The sequence below is a fragment of the Pteropus vampyrus genome, unplaced genomic scaffold (genome assembly GCF_000151845.1).
Source record: "Pteropus vampyrus isolate Shadow unplaced genomic scaffold, Pvam_2.0 Scaffold128, whole genome shotgun sequence".
Lineage (NCBI taxonomy): Eukaryota > Metazoa > Chordata > Mammalia > Chiroptera > Pteropodidae > Pteropus > Pteropus vampyrus.
In genome coordinates, this window is record NW_011888909.1 from 4,632,409 (window position 1) to 4,647,801 (window position 15,393).

At 37.3% G+C, this 15,393-nt stretch overlaps 1 protein-coding gene and 1 pseudogene across 9 annotated transcripts in view; one reads left to right on the forward strand and one right to left on the reverse strand.

Annotated features, from left to right (window-relative positions):
• RABGEF1 (RAB guanine nucleotide exchange factor 1) overlaps nucleotides 1-15,393 on the reverse strand; it is an 83,253-nt gene that overhangs the window by 48,104 nt on the left and 19,756 nt on the right. Inside the window, exon 1 of one of the 9 annotated variants that reach the window (XM_011366983.2) lies at nucleotides 7,667-7,802. The exons of 6 other annotated variants lie outside the window; for them this stretch is intronic. The gene's annotated coding sequence lies outside the window, so the exon portion shown is untranslated. Of the gene's footprint in view, nucleotides 1-7,666; nucleotides 7,803-15,393 lie in introns of those variants that run through there. 2 more of the 9 variants (XM_011366982.2, XM_011366984.2) reach the window with 2 other exon arrangements.
• Nucleotides 10,034-10,152, forward strand: LOC111744170 (annotated as a pseudogene).

The following is a 15,393-nucleotide window of genomic DNA, read 5'->3' on the forward strand; positions in this document are numbered from 1 at the left end:
TTGACGTCATCAAACTGGATAACAGAGGTCACTCTGCCCAGAGGATTCCCTGAAAACCCGCCTCCCCCAACTCCAGGCCCCACCCATGCCACATCCAGGTATATCCTCAGCAAGTCAGGTGCTCCTTGCTGAGCAATGCCTAAACTCACACTGGAGGCAGCTGGCCTCGGTTTCTGGTATGGCCTTTTGCGGCAACTATAAGCACAGTATCTGTGGATTGCTTGCTGAATCTTAACAGGTGGACCCAGAGAGGTTAGAGGCATGGGCTAAGTTTGGCCTGCAGCTGAATCCCTCTCAGGACTGTGCCACTGGACAACTACTTCACGAATCCACACTAATAAGACCGGGAGAATTAGGAGCTTTGCTTAGTACATAGAAACAGACACAGAAAGGCAGCCAAAATGGGAAGACAAAGAAGCAGAAACCATATGAGAGAACAGAACAGAGATCCAGATATAATGGAGTCAAGTAATCTAACAGATGCAGAGTTCAGAACACTGGTTATAAAGATGCTCTATGAACTTTTGGAAAGTGTAGATAAATTCGGTGAGAATTCAACAAAAAGATAAAAAACATAAAAATGGAAATGGAAATTATAAAAGGGAATCAGTCAGAAATGAACACATTATCTGAGATGAGAAGTATATTAAATGGAATAAACAAAGGAATAAACAAAGTGAATAAAGGACCAAATGTCCTATCTAGAGAATGGGAAAGCCAAGACCATGCAATCAGAATGGCAAGAGATAAGATGCCAAGACTATAAAAATAACTTAAGGAGAATAATTTAAGAGACACTATTAAGGGTCTAAATATCTGTCTGAGTGGCATAACTGAAGAAAATCAAGATGCTGAACAGCTGTTTGAAGAAATAATGATGGAAAACTTCCCTAACTTTGTGAAGGAAATAGAACCCCAGGAAGTTCAGAGAAATCCAAAATCAGGGACCAAAGAGGCCCACACCAAGACACAACATAATTAAAATGCCAAAGGTTAAATACAAAGAAAGAATATTAAAAGCAGCAAGAGAAAAACAGATACTTATAAGGGAACACCCATAAGACCGGCAGCTGATTTCTTGAAAGAAACTGCGCAGGACTGAAGGGCTTGGCACAAAATATTCAACAGGATGAAGACCCAGGATCACAACCAAGGATACTTTATCCAGAAAAGCTATCATTTAGAGTTGAAGGACAGATAAAGAGCTTTTCAGACAAAAATAAGCTAAAGAAATATATCACCACCAAGCCAGTATTACAGGAAATGTTGGAGGGACTTCTTTAAGAAGAAAAAATACAAAGACTCATTTCAGATTAAGAAACAAAGAGACTGAGAGGAAGAGGATGGAAAAAGATATTGCTTTGCTAGACCTAGAAAGTATGTAAGTCAGACAGATAGGTAAACATTATATGATTTCACTAATATGCAGAATCTAAGGAATAAAAAGAACAAACTAATCCAAAACAGACTCACAAATATAGTGGACAATTTGGTGACAGACAGAGGGGAGAGCGGTTTGGGGGGCTGGGAGAATGGGGTGAAGGGTTAAAGAAGTACAGACTAGTAGCTGATGGATGGTCATGAGGATGGGGAGCATGGCATAGGGAATGCCATTAATATTAATATGTTGGCTAGGTGGAGGGTCAGGGGAGGGAGGGAGTAATTGAGGGGATTGTTTTATGAACTATCTAGATGTCTAACCAATGTACTGTATACTTGAAACTAATTTAAAAAAATATATAAAAAATGAGATATAAAGAAGGTTTAAATAGTTGGTAAGACATATACCAGGACACAGTATGAGAAAATTAAATATTATTAAAATGGCAAATACATCAAAATGTATAAGTTTACTACAAATGACAAAAATACAAAAGATTTTTTTTTGTCTTTGACAAAATTATTCCGTATTTCATCACAATAACAGGCAAGATTTTTAAAATTTTCTAAATTAATTTATTGACTTAAATTTTCTGTAAAATAGTGTGAACTTAGCAACTTTTTTTTTACTGTAGTTAAAATAGTGTGAACTTTGCAACAAAACTGGCAAATTACCACAGAACAAACTGACCCCCAAATCAATAATAATATAATATATAAAATAATTTAATATTAGAAGAAGAGAATAAGGGAAGAATTTTCAATAAACAAGGTTGGAATAACTGGTCGGCAATCTGGTATCCCCAAAATTAATTACAGGCATCTTAAAGAGTTAAAGTTTTTAAAGATAGATGAAAAATAGTAGAAAAAACTAAAATTAAGTATTTATGGAAGTTCTCAAGAGGTGGGGGTTATCTAAGCTTACATGCTACAGGAGAAATCAAAAAAGAAACAGATTTGAATACATAAATTGAAACTTATGTCTAGTTTTTAAAAGGTCTCACTTAGAATCAAAACAGAAAAGCAAGTAAGAGACTAGGAAAAATATTTCAAATAAATAAGACAATGAAGTATTTTATCATACTTAGAAATTATACTAATAAGAATTTGTAAATCTCTGATATGTAGGATAAGGATATGAGAGACCATTAGCATAACAAGAATAGCTTCCTAGAAACAGGTATGGAATGTCAAAGGGTTTGTGCATTTTAAATTTTAATATATACTACCAAACTGGCCCCACAAAAATATTGCTCCTATTTATATTCTCACCTACAATGTATGAGAATCTACTTTCCCACGAACTCATAAACACTACATTATTAACCTTTAATTTTTGCCAATCAGAAAGGCAAAAAAAAAAATCATTTCTTGTTTTAATATGCATTTCCTTAAGGTTAACCATCTTTATATTTATTGGCCATTAGTATATATTCTTAGAGGAATTTAACTGTTCATGTTCTTGCTCATTTTTGTCATCTTTTGTTCTTTTTATATTATCTTTTAGTCCTTGACTTTAATGTTATGACACCATAGTTTTAATCAGATACTTAGTGTTTCAAATCTGTACCCAAATTTCACCAACTTTCATATCATTTAATACATTGCTTCCAAAATGAATGTGGATGTCACACAGAGAATCCATGGCAGAGTTCCAATGTTATATGTAACAAAACAAAGTATCCAAACAACTAGCCTGCCCAAATAATTCCAAATGATAATCAAACCCCTGGAATAGAATGTAGAATTTATGCTGTTGGAATGAGCAGAGCCAGCAGAGCAGCATTCTTAAGGAATGAGTTCTAGACAATAATTTTCTACTGTACTAAATTGTACCCTCTTCAATTAAGTGATATTGACTCCAATCCAAGTATACTATTCCCCAGACCGATAACTCAAAATTACACACAAAATAATCTGGCTGTGCTAGCCTACTTCTACCATGCTCTACCCTTCTTTCACAAAAGCAGCCAATTCCCCAACAGTCAATTTATTCGATAAGCAAATGACCAAAAATTATCTCTTAACTCCACCTAAAGTGACAACAAACTGCAATATATAAAGTGGTTTCAACAATTAAAGGGTTTTTCCGCCCAGTTATATCTTAGTTTTAGCTTCCCCGCAGCCATTTCACCCTGTGGCTGGGCAAAGTGATATATATACACACATCTCTGGGAGAGGAGAAACACAAAAAGCAATTGCCTGGATTGAAAATGTATTTATCCAGATTTGCTAGATAGCTCAGCTTAAATACTTTTTAATCCAATGACTGGGATTGACTGGGACAAGGTCCTTAGAGACAGAAACACACAGAGGCCATGTGGCCAGGAGGCAGACTGGGGTGATGCAGCTGCAAGCCAAGAAACTCCAAGGACTGCCAGCAATCATCTTCCTTAGAGCCTTCAGAGAGAACATGGCCCTGCTGACACCTTGATTTCAGATTTCTAGCCTCCAGAACTGCAAAAGAATAAATTTGTTGTTTTAAGCCACCCAATTATGGTAATTTGGTAAAGAAGCTCTGCAAAACTAATAAACCATGAAATAAAATGGCTGTAAACTCTATAAGTAATTAAAATAAATGAGTTTTCCACAAGTTAACACAAAACTGTGGGCTTGCAGCATCACTTGCTCTTTGCAAATAGGGTAATCATATATCTCCGTTAGTGAGAACAATCCTGGCTTATGCCTGCTGTCCTGGAATCCCTATGATTCTCAAAAGTAACTTGCTTTTGATAATAAATCAGATGGTCATCTTATTTATGAACGAGCCTAGAATATCCTTCTGTTTGTCTTCTTTCAAATCCCACCTTGTTCAAATAACACTGATTCCCCTTTTCCTACTGACAGAATAATTCTATCTCTCTGTATTTATAGTATTTTATAAATACAGCTATTATAGCACTCACATTCTATTATAATTACTTGCTTACGTGTCCACTATATGTTCGTAGACACATAGCACAGCGCTAGGAATAGAGTGAATACTCAATAGATGCTTTCTAAATTTATTAGATGATTTACTTAGAAAACTGACAAAGTATCTGCATAGACAGTTTTCTTTCACTTTTGTCCCTTACACACTCTCCAGGGCCCAATGAAGGTAGTGATACAAAATCCAACCTCCTGCTCAGTTTTCCTGCCAGTGTCTAAAAACTTTAAACTTCAAAAGGATCTCAACTTACTTCTCAAGCACTATTTTATTTACATATAAATAGGAAACAAGTTGAGAATATATATATATTATACACACACACACACACACACACACATATGTGTGTGTGTATATAATATATATATAATATATATATATAATATATATATATTCATTTCAAAGTCTTTTTTTGTTTTAAAATACATGTCAAGTCGCCAAAAATGTAGTTACAATTATTTATTCTGAATGGGAAGTGACTAGCTTCAAAAATGATTCATAAGATTTCCGTACAATTCCTCTGAGTTGCCTTGTGCCTAGCATAGAGAATGCTGCCAACCATTCGTTAATGTGAGACAGCAAGACTTTAGAGCACCAAAGGCTCCTGCTACACCACTGTTTCAGGGATGTCAGCAATCTCCTTGCTGTCTTTTGAGGAAAATAAAAAGGTTAAGACTCTGTTAGTGTGTAAAACTTTACCCATTCATCAACTCATACTTATTCTGATCATAACTTCTAACTTTTAACTACATATGAATCTAATTGATTATACTCACAGCTCTTCACCCTCCTTGTGACCATAAATGAGGTATGCTACCAGAAACACACAAAAAATGTTCTACTATACAATAAAAATTATACTTTCTACCCCACCAACAATAACGTCATCAAAAACGGGAATCTCAAAGTAATTTGAAAACAGCATCATAGAAGTACAGCCTTTTCTTAAAGCATTTTAGCTTTACCCAAATATCAAACAGATAAAATATGAACCATGTAATATTAAGTGGGATAAAAATATGTCAATTGTCCTTTTTCCTAAGTGTTTATTCAACAATAGTCTAGCTTATTTCAAAGTATTTCAGTCATATGAAATAACACAATGTTTCTACAATGCTTTTGTAAGAAATGAAGATTTAATAAGACTTGCAAAACATTTGGCCTCTAGTGTGAAACTTTTGTTTTTGGTGTGATAGCTTTATGAGTTAAGAAGCCACTTAATAGCATTTCTATTCTGAGACACAGAATAGACAGGTGTTATGTTACACGGGTATTGCCTACATTTTAGGAATGGGTCATCTCTCCTAGAGATGCTTACTTTGCAACCAATAAAAACACATGTGCCAAAAATTAAACTCACACTGTCAAGACTGAAATTCTATGTTTCTAGACAAAGACTGACACAAGTAAATCAAACAGGACCTTAGTTCTTCTATATGTAGATATTAAAATAAAAACTGATTAAATTTTTCACTGAAAATCAACATCAGAAATCAATGAATTCTCATCAAATCAACAAGTACCTATGGAACATTTGTCAATGCCTAACTTGGATTAAGAATGCAGAATTTCTGTTTATAGAAGTTTACAAATTAGCAAGGTCAGTTATTCTTATGAAAAGAAACAGTAAATGAATAGACAATTCAATTCAAACACTGAATAAGCACAAAAGATTAAAATACCAAAAAGCACGTAATCAAGCACAGTATTGGGCACAATCTTCACCAGCCACATAGCAGCCTGTGTGTAAGATCTGCATAAAATTCCTTTTAACTGCTCAGTGACTCTCCTTAAAGCCCTTTCCGGGTTCTGGCATGCATCATCAGGTAAAAGGCCAACCTCCAGCCTCCCTGCCCCTGTCACCACCCACTGCCCTGCACTTTTTTACTTATCAAAAACCACCTCCATGTAGTTACTGGCCTCTTCTCCTTTAGTTTCCCCACTCCTACATTCCTGCCTATCCCTAAAATTCCCACCCTACTTTATTAGTCCGAATGTTACTCATTCTTCATAATTCCAGAAAGGTATATTCCCTGATACCTTTTACCACCCTCCACATCCTGCAGTCCCTCGGGGTAAGGAGGACACTTAGGGTGCTCTATCAGCTCACAGTACTTACATTGTATTCAAAGTATCTTTGCTGTGTCTCCCCCACCCCCAAATTGTCTAACTTCTACGGAGAAGAAACAGGACTGCTTCCAAGGTCAGTAAAAATTCAAATCCTGAACACTTCTTAAATCTTCCGCATAAGAATCAGTAACTCTTAAAAAAGTTAATGTTATTTATTAAATGGACTAACAATACAATAAAATCTTCCGGCATCCTCGGCATACTTTCTTTATACAACTATTTTAATTAATACTTTTTTAAAGCAGTGTTAGGCTTAGAGAAAAAAAAGTACAAATATTTCTTAATCTCAAAAGACAAAATTCTTCAGCGCCAAAAAAAATAAAAAATAAAAACTACTACTCCCCAAGTGATGCTGTAAACTCGTACTGGAACTCTAACTCGTTCTAATCTCAAGGGCAACAAGAGCCCATCAGCGCCCACTGACACATTTCCCAACCACAGGGCTTGGTCACCAGAGCTGAGACACCACCAGCTGGCTATGACCTACTCTCTAAAGCGGCTGAGTCCTTCCCGCCCTCTCTGCTAAACTTCCGTGATGGGCATCACTTCTGCTGTCCTCCAAGACGGTTGGAGACTTCTGCTCCTAACCCCAGGCCTTCAACCATGGGGCGAAAGTTAGAATTAGTCTTCAAGTCCCAGGGCCTCTTAAGTCAGCACCCTCCCAGCAACGAGACGTTCTCTCCTCAAGACTGACGCGGGTTCGCGATGTCCCGGCTCCTCTGCCAAGGCCAGGCTGCGATTTGGGTCCAAGCCTCCAACCCAGATGGGTCCGCGAGGGCCCCAAGACACGACCTGACTGGCCTCCACCACAGGTGTCCCTTCGGACTCCGTAGACTGGACAGTGAGGCCGGAGCCGGCCAGAGGGAAGCCATCCCGCGAGGGCAGGACGGGTGGCAGGAGGCGGCCAGGAAATGATAAGCGTCTGTCCGTCAGAGTTGGGCTGGGCCGTCAAGAACTTTGCGACGAGCGTCTGACACAGGCAGGCTGAGCAACAAGAGGATTAAGGCGGCGGGCGACGGCCTGGGACGGGCTAAGGCCGCGCTCCCGGGACCCGAGTTGGGACGGAGGGCGACAGGAGGGCGAAAGAGGGCTCCGAAGCGAAACGGCCCGGGCCGGGTGGACTGCACGAACGAATGACCCAGCATCCCCCGCCCGGACGGCGCCACCGCCCCGCTTCCCGGAGCCAAGAACAGCGCTGCCCACGGCTCTCGTCCTTCAGCTCCGTACCTCGTCTAAAGACCCACAGGCGTCGAGACCGCCGCTCTCCCCGCGTCGCTCGAGTAGTCCTGGCTCTGCCAGTCCACAACCCGCCCTCACACGGACCCTCCCTCTCTCAAGCCCCGCCTCCGCGAACGCACGTCACGCACGCACCGACGTCACTTCCGGGGCCTTGGGCCTTCGGTGGGAGGATACCCTTACGGGTTACCCCGGAATCTGTGCTGGGTGGAGCGGGGCCGAACCCAGAGGTGTAATGACAGCACCCGCAATCCTAGAGGGAAGGGGAAAGAGGCCTGAAGGCTAACCCTGGAGTGCTGACTTGGAGCGTTCGGGAGCCTGCGAGAAGCCGGCCCTTCTGTCTTTTCCTCAGTCCTCGCTTCTGGGAGCTGACTCGCAGTTGCCTGAGGGCGACTCTGCCATTTCGATCCTGCCTGGCCGTGGACCATTTTACTAACGTGGAATGGGAGGCGGGAGGCTGCAAGAGAGGAGTCATTGGGCCAGAAGACGGTTGCCAGCACTTAGGGAATAAGGCCGCCTGAGAAACTAGTGAATCCGATCCCTTCACGGATCTTAGGATTTTAAAAGTATTCAAATTAAAGGACCTTAAAGAAGTTGATTGATCCAGAACCATTTTTAATACCTGAGCTTAGTGAAACTAGAAGTTAAATTTACCAGTGTCACACAGTATTAAAGGTTATCAATGAAATCCAGTTCTTGTGATTCCCATTTCAGAAATGTGTTAAAGAAACAAAATACAACTGAGTAAAATATGAAGATCTAATTGGCTTTATTAAGCAATTCATGAATCAAGCAGCATACCATCTAGCAACTAGAAGAGTGCTCTGAGGGGCTTGTACAAAATGGAAGATTTTTATAGGGAAAAGGGTGGGGCAAGGGAGCAATTAACAAAAAGGATTATATGGGAAGTTTTTATCATTAGGATTACCTCTTCTTTCTATGAGGGATGGAGATGGTCTATGTGACTAATTACGTTACCCATGTTTGAGGAGAAAATTCCAGACTGGTTGTCTAAGATTATGTTTCTTGGAGAGGTTGAAACTGCAACTATATCAGTTATTAAATCTAGGTTGGTATCATAGACTTTCAGCGCAAGCGATACCGTTTGGGGCCTGTAGTTTTCTCTTTAACTATTGGAAATAGCAGCTGCCTCTGTATCCCTTGTCAAAAGAACTCAAAGAGTCTGGAAGCTTTGGCTAGAAATAAATAATAGATTTATGCAAGGGTCTTAGGGTTTGCAAATTGGAAACAACTAAGCAATACCCAGAGTGTTTCGAAGAAGAAAGAAAAACAGAGTTCTTATAATAAAAAGTACATTCTGAAGAGGAATCAGTCCTGCATTCTTAGCCTCTGGATTGGTCTGAGATGGTAATCCTCTAGGTGACCAATGGTCTGGATCCTGGATGACAGGTGGTCTGGATACATGAACTTTCCTAGTCCTTCAGGGGGTAATCAGAAGGTTATCTGTAATTTTGATGTATATCTAGGCATTGATGCAAGACTAGAAAGCTCAAAAGTTTAAGTTACCAGTCCAGTTAAAATGAATAGAATCATTTCCTTATGCCTCAACCTACTTGGTTTTAGTAATTTAGCAGCTTAGCTATAGTCAATCCTGTTGATTTTAAGTAATGTCCAAACCTGTAGAGAATTTTTGAGTTTGAGCCAAACTGACAATTGCCAGTAAGCAAAATCTCAATGGATTGATAAAATGCTCCAGGTAATGGCAGTTTTGTAGCTTATTTTATATATTAGAATAAAAGGAGACATGAGGAGGGTTACATGAAATCCATTGGTGGTAGATTAAGTGGGTGGGAGAAAGCAAAGCAAGGAAATCTTGGGGATTGGATAAAAAGTAAAATGGAGAGACACTTCTTTTACATTGGAGGGTACAGGATGGTTAATAATTAACATTTATAGCACACAGAGATGGCATGTGAGGAACAAGGTAAATATGTAGGTTGCTGTAGTCTTGTTCTCTGGTGTTGTGGTTGTAATGTAAGGAGGCAAGAGAATTAAAAATGGTAATCAAGCCACAATCAGAGACTGCAATATGCTGATCAGCCCTGCAGTCAGCCAGGAGGACATCTTCAGAACAAAGGAAGATTTCTACTAGGATTGCTAACAGACCATTCTCTACACCTGTGAAGGGGAACCAGGAACCACGAGTCATTCCCTATGGCTAAAACCATGGGGAACCTATGGCTTAAAGGCTGGGAACTGCCAGCAGGCTTTTCACTCTACATATTCTTACTTTTTCATGCTACATACCCTTCCCCTTCCTCACTGTTGTCCATATCAAAGGAAGTGAGTTAACAAAGTCTTTTAAACAATAACTCAAAGGTCTACGGCCATGCCACCCTGAACGTCCATGCCACCCTGAACATGCCCGATCTCGTCTGATCTCGGAAGGTAAGCAGGGTCAGACCTGGTTAGTATTTGGATGGGAGGTCACCTAGAAATATCAGGTGCCGTAGGAGTGTAAAAACAACAACAACAATAACTCACAGGAACTAAAGAATGATATGTAAACTGAATTCCTTGAACATTCAAACTGCCCCCCCCACACACACACACACTCACTATCTTTCCAAGCTTCTCTTGGTCCCTCTCATTCTGTCTCCAAGAGGATATCACACTGTCTGTGGAGTACTACTCCTTTTTCTAATAAACTTTCCTTTGACTTAACTTTGGTGTGTGTAACTTTCAATCTCTGAGTTTGTAGGACCCATCATACTGGCCTCCATTGAGTTTGTCATGTTTAGTATGTGGCTCCTTTTTTGTCCACACTCCATTTTATTTCTTCACTCTATTCCTCACCTGGATGCCATATATGGCATACAGTGCAGTCACAACAGGAGAGACAAAGAGGGAGAGAGAGAGAGAAAGAAGAAAGAAAGGAAAAAAGAGGAATGAAAGAAAGGAAGGGAGGCAGGACAGGTAATGCAGGGACACTCCATCCTCCCCTAGGATATGGCTCTGGAAATTTTTTCTTTCTTCAGACCTCCCTGTATTTAGCTTGGGCAAGGGTGGATAAGCCAAAACCGGTCTTTAGTAGGGCATGACCTTTGGCTAATTATAATATCGTTATAATCTCATCCGTATTGCAAACATTGCAGCTCCCATCATGCACCTGACAGGATGACAGTTCTGGAAACACCAAATGAGGAAGAAAATGCAGGAAACCGAGCTCCCCTCTTATAGGGTCCAAGTCTAGCTTGAATCAAGGAGATAGAGAAGAGAAAAAGTTATTTTAAAGCAGTAAAGATTTTCACGGTTACAGCAGCAGCAGCTACAGCAGCAGCCCAGAAACAAGGCCAGACGAACCCAGAGAGCCCTGCCAAAGCTGGGCCAGAGGCAATCAAGGAAAATCAATAAATTTGATTAAAGTTAAAAAAAAAATAGAAGAGGAAAACTAGAAAAGAGGAATAATGTGGAAGCTAAGAGAAGAAAGAGAAGACCAAGGGATTGATTAGGAATCAGATTTCCCAGAAAGGTTAGATAAAATGAATCTACCCAAGAGAAATGAAAACATATTAATGGAGTGGTGAAAGTAGGCATCCTTGTCTTGTTCCTGATCTTAGGGAAAAAACTTTTAGTCTTTCATCATTGAGTATGATGTTACCTATGGGTTTTTCATATATGATCTTTTATCATGTTGAGGATGTTCCCTGCTATTCCTAGTGTACCGATTATTTTCATCAGGATGGGGTATTTAATATTTTACAACAATTTTATTTTTATTGTTATAAAATATAGATAATACAAAGTTTACTTGCAAAAGCATGTCGTTGGATTCTTATCTAACGCCATATACAAAAATTAACTCAATATAGATCAAAGACCTAAATGTAAGAGATAAATTCAGAAAAAAAAAAAAGAGGGAAAGCTTCATGACAGGAGATTTGGCAATCTCTTAACTATGACAACAAAGGCACAGGTGATAAAAGAAAAAAATAGGCAAATTGGACTTATCAAGATTAAAAACTTTCATGCATCAAAGGCCACAATCAACAGAATACAAAAGCAATTTACAGAATAGAAGAAAGTATTTGCAAATCACCTATCTGATAAGGCATTGTTATCTGGGATATATAGAGAACTCTGAAAACTAAACAACAAACGACTCTATTTACACGAGATGTCTTTCCATTCATTTATTTCTTTAAGCAATGTTTTGTAGTTTTCAGTGTACAAGCTTTTCACCTCCTTGATTCCTAAGTATTTCATTCTTTTTGATGCTACTGTAGATAAAATTATTCTCTTATTTTCCTTTCCAAATTCTTCATTGTAAGTGTATAGAAATGCAACAGATTTCTGTGTGTTGCTTTGTATCTTGCTACTTTTCTGCATTTATTCTAATAGGTTTTGTGTTTCGTGTAATCCCTGGGGTTTTCTACACAAAAGGTCATATCATCTTCAAATAGCATCATTCTTCCTTTCCAATTTGGATAACTTTTATTTCTTTTTCTTGCCTAACTGCTCTAGCTAGCACTTCCAATACTATGTTGAATAGAATTGGCAAAAATGGGCATCCTTCTCTTGTTCCTAGTGGAAAAGCTTTCAGTCTTTTACCACTGAGTATAGTGTTAGCTGTAGGTTTTTCATATGTGGCTTTCTTATATTGATGTAGTTTCCCTCTATTCTTAGTTTGTTGAGTGTTTTTACCATGAAAGGATGTTGAATTGTGTCACAAACTTTTTCTGTATCAATTAAGAAGATCAAGTAGTTTTCCCTTTTATTCTCCTAGTATAGTGTACAACATTGATCAATTTCTTTGTTTAACCATCCTTGTATTCCACATAGTCACAGTATATAATCTTTTTAATATGCTGCTAAATTCAGTATAGTATTCTGTTGAGGATTTTTCTATTGATGTTCATATAAGATATTAGTCTGGTTTTTTTTCTTGTAGTGTCGTTGCTTGGCTCAGTATCAAGGCAATGCTGGCCTTACAGAATGAGTTGGAAAGCATTCCCTCCACTTTTAATTTTTTGGAAGAATTTGAAAAGGCTTGGTATTAGTTTTTTAAATGTTTGGTAAAATTCACCAAGGAAAACCATCAAGACCAGTGCTTTGCTTTGTTGAGAGGCTTTCGATTACTACTTATAGGTCTATTCAAATTTTTTCTGTTTTTGTGATTCAGACTTGGTAGGTTATATGTTTCTAAGAGTTAGTTCATTTCATTTGGTTATTCAATTAGTTGGTGTACATACATGCTCATGGTATTCTCTTATAACTCTTTTCATTAATGTAAAGTCAGTAGTAATGTCTCCTCTTTCATTTCTGATTTTAGCAATTTGAATCTTCTCTTTTTTTGTCAGTCTAGCTAAGGATTTGTCATTTTTGCTGATCTTTTAAATAAAACAAGTTTTGGTTTTGTTGGTTTTCTATATTCTCTTGCTTTCTGATTCTCATTTCATTTATCACCACTAAATCTTTATTTCCTACCTTCTGCTAATTTAGTTCGGTTTGCTCTCCTTTTTCTAGTTTCTTTAAGGTATATCATTAGGTTATTGATTTGTTTCTTCTTTTTTAATGTAAATGTTTAAAACTAGAAATTTTCCTCTGAGCACTGCTTTCACTGCTTTCCATAGGTTTTGTAGTTTTGTTTTTATTCTTCTCAAAGTATTTTTTAATTTCTCTTGTGGTTTCATCTTTGATCATTGGATGTTTAAGAGTATGTTTTTTAATTTCTACATTTTTGTGAATTTTCCTTCTGTTACTGATTTCTAAATTTGTTCCGTTGTGATTAGAAAAGATATTTTGTCTGATTTCAGTCTTTCAAAATTTCTTAAGATTTGTTTTATGGCCTAACGTATGTTCTACTCTGGACAATGTTCTACGTGCACTTGTGGAAAATGTATAATCCATTATTGTTGGGTGAATTGTTCTATATATGTTTGTTAGGTCTAACTGAATTATAGCATCATTCAAGTACTCTCTTTCCTATTGATATTGTCTCTGGTTCTTCTATCCGTTATTGAAAGTGGGATAGTGAAGTCTCCAACTATTATTGTACAACTATCAATTTCTCCCTCTGTTCCCTTTTGTTTCATATATATTATGTGTATACATGCTTATAATTTTTGTATCTTCTTGTTGGATTAAATCCTTTTCAGTATATACTGTCATCCTTATCTCTTGTAGCCATTTTTAATGTAAAATCTATTTGGCTTAATAATATAAGCTACCCCAGCTCTCCTTTGGTTACTGTTTGCACAGAATATATTTCTCCATGCCTTTTCTTTCAACCTCTTTGTACCTTTATATCTAGAGCGAGTCTCTTATAGACAGCATATACATGAAACTTTTTGGAAAATACATTCTTCCAACCACTGACTTTTTATTGGAAATAATTTACACTTAAATTAATTACTTATACTAATTTATTTCTGCCATTTTGCTACTTGTTTTCTATGCTTTATATGTTTTTGTTCCTCAATTTGGCCATTACTAAATTTTTTGGTATTTAGTTGTGTTTCTGTAGCCTACCATTTGATTCAATTCTTTCATTTTCTGTATATTTTTTGGTTATTTTCTTAGTGGTTATCTTTGGGATTATAATCAACATCTTAAACTTATAACAATTTAGTTTGAATAACACCAACTTATTTAAAATTGTGTATACTCTGTTCCTCTACATTTCTGTCTCTCTCATTTTATCTTGCTATTGTTAGAGATCATCTTTATAAATTATGTGCCTATTAATGCATTTACAATTAATGTTTTATGCATATGCCTTTAAATCATAGGAAGAAAAGGAGCTACAAACCAAAGTACAATAAATCTGGATTTCACATTTACCTAGGTATTTACCTTTACCAGTGTTCTTTAGGTCTCCATATGGTTTCAATCTTTGTCTAGTGTCCTTTGTTTATCAACCTCAAGTATTCCTTTTAGCATTTCTTACAGAGCAGGTCTACTACTAATGAACTCCTATAGCCTTTGTTTATTCAGGGATGTCTTAATTTCTTTTTCATTCTTGAAAAATAATCTTGCCAGGTAAAGAATTCTTGGTTATAATTATTACAGTTGCCAAATGGATATTTTCTAACACTATCATTCCTTCTATATTTATTAGCTGACATTTTACTCTATTTAAGAACTTTCCTTTCTACCTTTTATGTAACTATTTATTTATTTGTGTCCACATGAATTCATGGATTCTTATTTTATTCAGTGGGATATAACTCATTACTATATTTTGATGCTCAACTTATCCCATCATTTCAATTTTTAATAATGTGTGCCTACGACAGGGATTTTAACTTTATACCATATTAAGTCATTATTTCTAGCAGCAATAAAAGAAATAAATCTTCCTTAATAAGACTTACCTGGTTTGTGATAGTAAAATCACACCATTATCATAAAGTAGAATTACTTTTTCTACTTGCTATATGATAAGGCACATTTCAGTTTATCAAAAACTACATCAAACCATTTAATATATATTTTAAAAGAAAAGTAGTTTAAAATGATCCCCCCCCTTTTCCCTTTATCCCACAAAGGAAGTTATTTTTTTCTTACTTTTGCATTATTTGTGACTTTTAGAAACCATCAATAGCTAGGGATCTATGTTAAACTTATATAATGTGTCTATGACTAATGCTTGTCAGTGAAAACAGAGGCCCCTATTAGAACAGAGAAAGAGCATACAGTTTTGCAAAACTAGTAGAGGGTGTGTGTTTTTTGTCTAGCTTCTCTTTGGGGAACCG